Source organism: Gobio gobio (genome assembly GCF_949357685.1).
Source record: "Gobio gobio genome assembly, chromosome: 6".
Classification (NCBI taxonomy): Eukaryota; Metazoa; Chordata; class Actinopteri; order Cypriniformes; family Gobionidae; genus Gobio; species Gobio gobio.
Window position 1 is genome coordinate 36,934,281 of NC_137102.1, and position 9,886 is coordinate 36,944,166.

Genomic DNA, 9,886 nt, shown 5'->3' on the forward strand with positions numbered 1-9,886 from the left:
GCCTACAACATTACAACTTCACTTCTCTGTCTTTCACTGCTCTTACAAGCATATCAGTGTCCTCGGCTGTGAACCGCTCCTGGCGTGCGCCTGGTAAATGCGCCATAATAATAGCAATCCATAATGGAACTTGCGCACCTGCTTTTAAAGGGAATGTTGGATGACGCTCTGATTGGTTTATTCACGTTACGCCCAAACCACACCTATGAATAATGAAGCTACTTCAGACCAACCCATTTTAGATTTACGCCGGGCGCAAGAGCCATTTATCCCGCCGGGAAAATAGCAACAGCGCCGAGACCCGCCCACAAAGTTACTTGCGCTTCGTGCTTTGACACTTGCGTTTCAGATCGTTAAAATAGGGCCCATAATCTGTTTTCGTTGTGGGGACCAAAAGATTGCCCCACAGGGACAAGGAATTTGGATATTGCCATCTTTGTGGGACATTTTGTCACCATAGAGACAGAGCGTATTTAGGCCACGCCCACACCGGGGGGGAAAACAATCCAACACTCTCCATTGACTTTGCATTGCGGGGGGCTGCCTCATTGTCATTTCGGACTTATAACAAAAAACAGAACAATGTCTAAAAGCTGATATGTGACAAGGTGTACAGCAAACAAGCTTAAAAAACACAGAAATACGTTTTTATAAGCTGTCGACCCAAAAAAACGAGCGTTTAAGAAGATAAAAGTAGATACAGGCAATACGAAGTGACGCTTCAGCAGGATGAATGGGTACATTTTGGGATCCTGACACTCAGTATGTCTCAGTATGTGTATGTGTGCAGTAAACATTTTGTCACTGTTAAGTCAAATATCCAAATGTCCGTTTTATATATTATATTTACTGTCGCTGACGACGTCCCCCTCTAGTCGCCGTAGTTCTCAGTGTAATATGACCTGTAGCGCTCTGTCTCAATGGCCTGAATCCACTTTTTTGTCCTTAAACGCTCGTTTTTTGGGTCAACAGCTTATAAAAACGTCTGGGTTTTTGCTTCTGGGTTTTGTTTAGCTTGTTTGCAGTTCACTTTGTCACATATCAGCCTTTATACATTGTTCAGTTTTTTGTAATAAGTCCGAAATGACAAGGAGGCAGCCTCCCGCAATGCAAAGTCAATGGAGACGGTTTGATTGTTTTCCCCCCCGGTGGGCGTGGCCTTCAGATTATGACGCGTGTCGCTCTGTCTCTATAATATAGGGTTTACCAGTAACACACACACAGAGACACAGCAGTTGGAATACACATATTTAAATAGAATCAAAACAAATCATACATTATAAGAAAGTAGTTTTGAGACCTTTTAAAATTGTTTTACATGAATAACATTTAAAATATGTAAAATTAAAAATATTTTGATGCATATTTTAAATTACACATAATTACCGAATGTTGTAATTTTCTGCTAATGTCATGAAATGATATTGCATGAGAGAGTAATTAAAATACTATCAGATAGAATATAATAAAACAATAAAATCAAAGAGAGATCTGCATCGGTCTGCATCTGCATCGGTTCCAGGAATCATTCATAATTATTTTGACAGAGGAAAACTGTAGCATTTCCATTAACAAAACCGAATACACAACCAAAATAAACCCATTTGAGTTTTGAGTTACTTCAACACATACAGAAAATTATAAATTGGTTTTCCCATGTGAGATGCCCCCCCCCCCCCCCCCCCCATATATAAACGGTGTTGAAAGAGTTACATTTGCAAATGTCTTGAAAAGCCTCTGCTTATTTTACACTTTCAAATCAAAATACATCAACTGTCTTTCAAGCCAATTAAATGAATATGGACAAAAGCTCCATTTGTTTTTGAAATGATCATGAGATTAAATATATAGTACATCTATTTCTGTTCAGAAGTAAAACCTTTTTAAAGTCAACATTTTTTATCATACAAATATACAAGTATGGAATGAAAAATACAGTCTTGTATTCAGATTTAAACTGCATTGATGAGATATACACATAACAGGTTTCCTTTTACAGTAAACATTCTTACATAACTTACTTTATACATAAAAACAACACAAGTATTATTCTTTAGCAAAGAAGTTATAGAACAAAAGATCTGTTTTAATATGCCAGCCTGCCAGAAGAACTTCTAGGGTAAATTTAGTAAATGGTTAAACACACACACACACACCCTTTCCGCTCCAACTGCCAAACTTATGGGATCAATCAATTAAGTGCAGCATTCTTTAAATAAGTCTGTCCACAAAGTAATCCATCACAAACTCCTCCCCCATTTCATCTTGATATTAGCTTGGTGTTAAAACAGTTTAAAGGTTGCTTCACCGGTCACCATGATCAAATCTCTGGCTGTTTTCAGTCAGGTTTTACCAGCCACTCCAGTCTGGAGAGATGCCGAGTACATCAGGGAGGAATAAAGGCAGAAAGGCCGGTTTGAGGCCTGAGGTCTCCAGCCCACTAATGGCAGCGCGGGAATCATGCAGCGGGCCTGTTTTCCAGACGTTGGAGGTCCGAGCGGCGGATCACTCCTCCTCTTTCAGGGAGAGTCACTGGGGAGGACGAAAGCCTGAGCACTGTGATGAAAAATGGCCGCCTGCTCTCACCATCGACACATGCACTACTGACAGCAACACTTCACGTGCTGACTGTAATATTATCCAGGCACAATAGTCCAATGTAATCATTGTGATGTCTGAGATGTGACTAGATGCATACATGTAGTATTATTTAATATTACTTAATACTTATAGATGATCTTAAGCTAAATACATCACCTGATAATAATAATAATAAAGCATACTGATTCACAATTCAAACAAGCAGTGATATAAATTTGTCTGAGGTAAAAAGGCTCACATACAATATACATCACATATTTCAAACAAGGACACAATTGTTCTTTAGCAAACATCTTTAGGTGAATCAAATAAAAGATAATGATCAATATAAACTAGTTCACCTTATTTAAAATGAATTTAGCAGTGGGAATTAAATAATCCTGTAAGCCTTCTTTTTTTTTGTTGCCCAAAACTTGCAACCTGATGGAAGTAAGTGAAAAAAAACAATACTTCATTTAAACTTGCACTTGTTTTGCATCCCTATTAGCTTTCCATAATATGCTATAATGCTTTCATTTGTGTCAGGTGTCATTGTTACACTGTAAAAAGAAAATTGGGGGGAAAAATTGTGTAAATTGATCATTACATATTGGCCCAAAAAATGACTTCCAAATAATTATCCCCATGCAAAAAGATGCATTGTACTAATCATAGCTTAAGGTCTTCACTCAAAATTCAAATTGTATATTCACCGAACATATTTAATTGTGCTCAGTCAATCTATGAAGTCGAAGTGAAAAATCCATGTTGGCTGAACAAGTCCTACGTCCGAAAAACGGTATACACATGCGCAAAATGCACTTGAAGAAAACCGTTCCTGTGGAGATTTCAAAAGCGGAGACGCGGGAGTGGCAGCGCGAGCGGAGCCGAACCAGCAGGTGCTGAAACAGACATTCCCAAGAGAATAGAGATATTCATCTCACAAAGACGTTGGTGAGTATTTAGCACTGAAATTATTCTCCAGAGTTTTGCTTTATGACCGGGTATGAAGTTTAAAAGACATTTTGTAGAATCACGAGTTCATGCATTCATTTGTTTCATGAGTGTGTTCTCGTTTACCACATAATTATCTAATGGTAGCCTGTAGCCAATAGTTTTATTTTCCTCATGTCTTATATGTCTAAAACAATAGGTAATAAGGAAATTAAGTCATTTGTGTGATATGTGCGGCATGCGACTGTTGAACACGGTGCGTTTGGCGTCGGCCTCTTTCAGGGCTTGAGTTATTGCCTTTTAATATCAAACACGTCAAGCTCATGATTTTCTGATGTCCATTCATTGGTCTCATCCTCATTATATAATGAAAAAACTTCTGTTCTGTCTCTTGCCAGATGTGATGCAGGGGAGCTTTGTCATTAATGTTAGTTTTTATTTTTATTTGCAGGTTTTTAGCTTGCAGTGCCGCGTTTTCTTCACCACAACATGACATCCTGTTATGCAGAAGACTTCTTGAATGTATTCAGAGTTTTTCCTTATTGAAAATAAGGTATTTTCACCCAAATATCCTGTGTTGGAATTTACTTGTTAATAAAGTAATGTGATAAAATGTCAACCCTGTTGTCTGTTTCTGTATTTTGCTTAATATATTTATGTTTTTTGTCATTTTTGTCTTTTGGGACAGTGAGAAATAAACAATTGTTACTACAATTTAAAATATTTAATTGGACCAACCACAGTTTCACTGTAAAACATTTCTCCAATTCAAAATTTTCTAGTGACTGATCACATCTAAATTTTTTAGTTGGCCAAATTGAAAAATGTAGATGTGATCAGTCACTAGAAAATTTTTAATTGGAGAGGTCTGACATTTTTTACAGTGTTGGTAAATTACATTTTTCCATTGGCTCAACATATTATTTCTAATTGAGCCCATGTTAACAGACTGTTGCCACAATGGATAAAATTCAATTCACAGAAATTCAATTTGGCCAATTGAAAATTTTAGATGTGACCAGACACTAGAAAATTTTGAGTTGGGAAGATTATACATTTTTTACAGTGTACAGTGTAATTATATATTTAAGTACTGAGTAATAGTATTTATCTACATGTACATACTATGGGGTTAGGGTAGGATTAGAGTTTGGTTGATGGTTAGTTGCATGTAATTATGCTTAATTTACTGTTATTACTATAGTAAGTGCATGTAACAAGGACACTGTAAAATAAAGTGTTACCTTAATTGCTAGTAATTAATTACTTTTTAGAGTAACTTACCCAACACTGATAAGAATCTCTAGACGGACCTGTTGAACATGGAAGAGTGAATCATGTGGGTCTGAAACCGTTCAACAGACTAACTCTCCTGTCACGGAGAATTCATCCATAGTAAATATAAAAAAGACAGATTGTGTTAAATATAAATTAAGGCAAACTTGATTAAGTTTAACAAACTTATTCAACCTTTTTTTCCCCCCCAAATTAGTTTTTGACTAAACATCAAATCAGGCAATGATGGCTGCTCCAGTCAAATGTCCTGAAAACTGTACTATTGACTTTGCACTATACCGGTTATGAATCTGTTATTATAGTTGTGTGAAACTAAAGGAATGCACAAACCCAGGCTTTTATTTATGCCAAGAGAATACCAATCTCTCTCTCAGTGACCTGGATCAATCCCAAAATGCTTGGCAATGTCTATCATCAGGTGCACAAGCTCCAATGGCAACCAGCAATTAGAAAGCAAAAACAAAACCAGTGCAAAACAATGACTGTAGTGAGTGTTTCTGCTACTAACTTCTCCCCTTTAATTATAACTCCAGCAGGTCTGCTCAGCACAACCCAAAAAAATACACATCTGTTTATAGAAACGGCACAACACACTTGTCTCACCTGTCTTACACCAGCTATAGCATGTTGATATTCGAAACGCCTCTTTTAGAAATTATTTTAGTGACGTGTGGGTGGGAATTATGAAATTAATGTTTCAGTGATGCAACCACAGGTTATCACCATTGCGTACACTGTAAACCCGAATAAGTTCAGTTGCCTCAATTTTTTAAAGTTAAGAAATGTAAAGTTTTAGTAAGCAGAATTTGCAGATATTTTATATAACTTGAAATATTTGAGTGAGCTAATTCATTCATTTAACTTAAAAAGATAATGTAATCTCACATTTCAAATGTTTAGTAGTGGGAACTTGATGTCACTATGCTAATTGGTTACACAATGCGTTGGCAGCATTAGCATAGCATAGCACTTGCTGAATGAGGACAGCAATTTAATACATTTAACATAATCTGTTCTCAAAATAAGCTCATGCTCCACTCATCACCAACATAACAGAAACTCTTCTAAACTAGCATAACAAAACATTAAACAATACCAAATCTCACACTTAACGTTAATCTTGCACACACAAAAAAAAACTAAATATAACACTTAATTTTGACATTTACTCTCCCTTTTGAGTATCATGTCAAAGCATGCTGGGAAATATAAATCCCAGCCCAGTTTCGGTTAAATTTAATTTAGTCTAAATTAAAAGAAACAAGTTCATAAAACTCAAAACAATGAAACAATTCAGATTACTTAAAATGTATCCGTTTTGAGAACTCAATAGAAAAAGAAAGTTCTAAATTCTCACAAAAGTTCATTAGTTTGAACTAATTTGTTTAATTAGAGTTGCCCCTACTCAAACCAATTAATTATTTTGAACGTTAGAGTTTACATTGTAAAGAAAGAGTTTAACAATATCCGAAATTTGATAATAATTAGTGTCATCATGGATCATACAGTGATGGTTTGTCAGGTTGAGACGATCAGATGAAATTGTGATATTCATTCAAATGAAAAATTTGTAACATTATTCAAAAAAGGTCAGGTTAATTGGGACACTTTTTCCTGGTCTTATCAATGGCAAAAAGTGTCCCAATCAACCTGAATTCACCATTTTAATGATATATAAGTGAGAATGTTGGAACCTCTGGAAATTTTCAATGCAACAAAAAGTACCTGACAAAGCAATAGCATGTTCATATTCAACTGGCACTGTTAAAACTTTAGCTGGCTGAATAGCAGCACAGAATAAAATTAGACCTCCATATGAGTCACCAAAAAACAGAGTCCAGGTGGGCAGAAGCGTTTCTTAGCAAAGTCATGACCCTACAAATAGCCCGACATACATCTCCCTCCCACAATACATTCTCAAAGCGGTGCCAAGTCAACATCCCTCACGACTTTCATTAAAATTGTGAACATGCAATCAAGCAAGAAGCACCCCCACCCCTCACGCGACTCGAAATACCACCAGCCTTTTAAAGCTTCATGCGTTGATGAATCCGCTGGCACGAGATCGCTGCACGCATTCTTATTGCCCCTGATTTCTCTCATATTTCTTTCAGCGTTTCGTTTCTTGTTGGCCCCCTAGGAAGCCCACACTGTCAGCCTCAGCTGTGCGACACTCCAAATATTTAGTGTAATAGCTAGTTACTGCGCTATAGTGGTGTCAGGAGGAGTTGTCAGCCCAAACCTCGGGCTAATTAAAAAGTTGGATGGGGGGGCTGTGTTTATTTCCACTGTCGGCCCGTCGGGCAGCCCTGTGCCCCTTTAAATCACTCCTCAGCACTGAAATGCTGATGCAGGGGAGAAACCCTGACTAAACATTCCCAGAGAGAGAGAGAGAAAGAGAGGAATCAAGATTAAAAGAAACAATCAAATGCAAGTGTTACTGAGGAAGGACAGTCATGTGTCTGTAACAGCAAAAATCAAATTCCTCAGGAAACAATCACCGCTTTAATTATCAGAGTTGTATATATGTATATCTGTAATTATAAGAGTATTCATAATGCTCATTATGAGCAAGTGTTCTTTTGTAATTTTATATTATATGTATATGTATTATTTTAACTACTATTACATTTATGTATTTAGCAGACGCTTATATCTTAAGCAACTGAGAGCAATAAAAGATTACTGACAACAAATGTTCAATGTTCAGTATAATTTTTTTCCCACATTTCTTTGTGCTTAAGCATACATTTTACATAATAGTGTATTTATAAATGATTTACACTGACAATTCATCTCGCATCTGATTAATAAATTAGGTCCATCTTATGTAAAACAATCATGCAAATGTATGACTTTGTAAGGTAACACTTTATTTTACAGTGTCTTTGTTACATTTGTATTTACCATAGTAATAAGTAAATTATGCATAATTACATGCAACTAACCCTCAATCAAACACTAACCCTATAGTAAGTATATGTAGTTAAATATTATTACTCAGTACTTAAATATATAATTACACTCTAACAATGACACCTTAAAATAGAGTGTAACCCTTTGTAAATATGAATCGTAACAATACAGGTTTGTGTCTCTCCTTTAGTCTCATTATTGCCAGGTGTTTATTTTATTTATGTGCATTAAAAACAAAAAGATTTCAACTTTTCCATGCCTTTGCATTATATTATATTTATTTTTCAGATGTATTTAAAGCATTGATTTTAATTGTTTTATCCTTGTCAGACCCCAAAATCAATAAAAAAAAAGAATTATTACATATTTTAAGATAATGTGTGATGATCTAAACAAATAATTAAATAAGCACAAACTTTTTCAATATTTTTTGAGTGATAATGATTTATATAAAAATATGTGCTGTTATTTCCTCCACAAAACAATGTTGCCACTAAAAATAACTTATCAAACTTATCAGTGTCCTTGTCTCTTAAGAACTGAAATGACACAAAACCATGTGCAAAATAAATATATCATTCTCAATTCCCAGTAATTTTGTCAAATTATGCAAACGTATAAAAATGGGTAACACTTTATTTTACAGTGTCTGTTACATATGTTACATGTACTTACCATAGTAGTAACAGTAAATTGTGTATGATTACATGCAACTAACCCTCACCCAAACCCTAATTCAATAGCCTAGTAAATGCATGTTGTTAAATAATATTACACAGTACTTAAATATAGAATTACACTGCAGCAATGACACCTTAAAATAAATTGTAACCTAAAAATGTTATTTGATTTTATAGTATGCATTAAACAAGCTGGCTATAAAATTAGCTTTAGCAAGGCAACTTTATCTACTCTTCCATGTTTTTTCATTTCTGTCACAGAATGCAATTAAACATAATTTGACATGTCACAGAAATGACCCTGAGTTGGAAATGTTAAGAAGAAATTACAGAATGCTTTGTCCACAGGGCCAAAATGCCCATAGTTAAAGAAACAGCCTATCTTAAATCATGTCAGGATTGTCAATAATCCATCACCTCACCTGTGTGATCTCTCCTCCCCTTCCATAAGACACACGCCTAGCTGTTTTCATCTCCTTTCCTTTTCTCTGGTGTTATTTCTCGTCCCTTTCGAAATGACTTTTGCCTCACAATCTAGTGAATAAAGACAATGAAATGCGCAGCAGCAAAGTCAGACTGCAGTAGTAATTGTGGAAGTGTTGACGTGCAGCATGAGAACAGCTGACTGCTGCCATCTAACCGCAGAGAGCGGCATTACAGGCCTCGTGTCGAGCGGGAAACGCAATCACTGCTTAGTCATATTCTCTGTGTGTATCTGTAATTCGATAATGTTCAGTATTATGTTCTTGAGATTGTATAGCCTATTTGTTTTCGTATATTAGCCTATTATTTTGGTAACACTTATATTAGCCTCCTGGGTGCCACTGTCCATGTACGAGGACATATTGTAGTGAATTTCTCTGACACCATACATCACAGTTTTGGATGTCCTGTAAAGAACACATTCAGGGCCTTTTAGAGATACCATTTGTTTTGAGGTTTCACCAGGACAACAACTTCTCCTTGGTCTTTAAAAATGACTGAATGATCAAATGTAGCACTCTTATGGAAATATAAACAAATTTTCAAATTGTTTGTTATAAATCATCATCTCAGGAAAATGTTATGGGGTTTCTAATCAAAATATGACTTTCTGTTACAGAACAGGGCATTGATTTCATACACAATCTCTGAAGAGACACCAGGACTTCAATCATGTTTATCAGGCATTTTGGGAGACACCGCAAGTGAATAGGGAAAAAAAATACATATCAATGTTCTTATAAAATATAAAATATTATTATGAACATGTTGCCAACTATTACTCCCATTATTACACTTATTTTATCATTACATGTTGCTCCAAGAACACATTAATATGCAAATTAGAGCCTATAATGCATTGAATGGGAAAACCCATGAATGGCCATTTTACCCACCGTTGCATAAAGTAAAATGGTAAAGCACTTCATCCATTATATCTTTCATAACATAGTTGAGAATCATCTTTAAACAAAGTT

The 9,886-nt window shown here is 35.6% G+C and overlaps 1 long non-coding RNA gene across 1 annotated transcript; it reads right to left on the bottom strand.

Moving 5' to 3' along the window:
* Positions 1–1,237: 1,237 nt before the first annotated feature.
* On the bottom strand, positions 1,238–8,985 carry LOC307128036. The gene is made up of 3 exons (XR_013816727.1): positions 8,849–8,985; positions 4,819–4,847; positions 1,238–3,021 (listed from the first exon to the last, which is right to left on the bottom strand). It is a non-coding gene; the product is annotated as an uncharacterized lncRNA (long non-coding RNA).
* Positions 8,986–9,886: the final 901 nt, after the last annotated feature.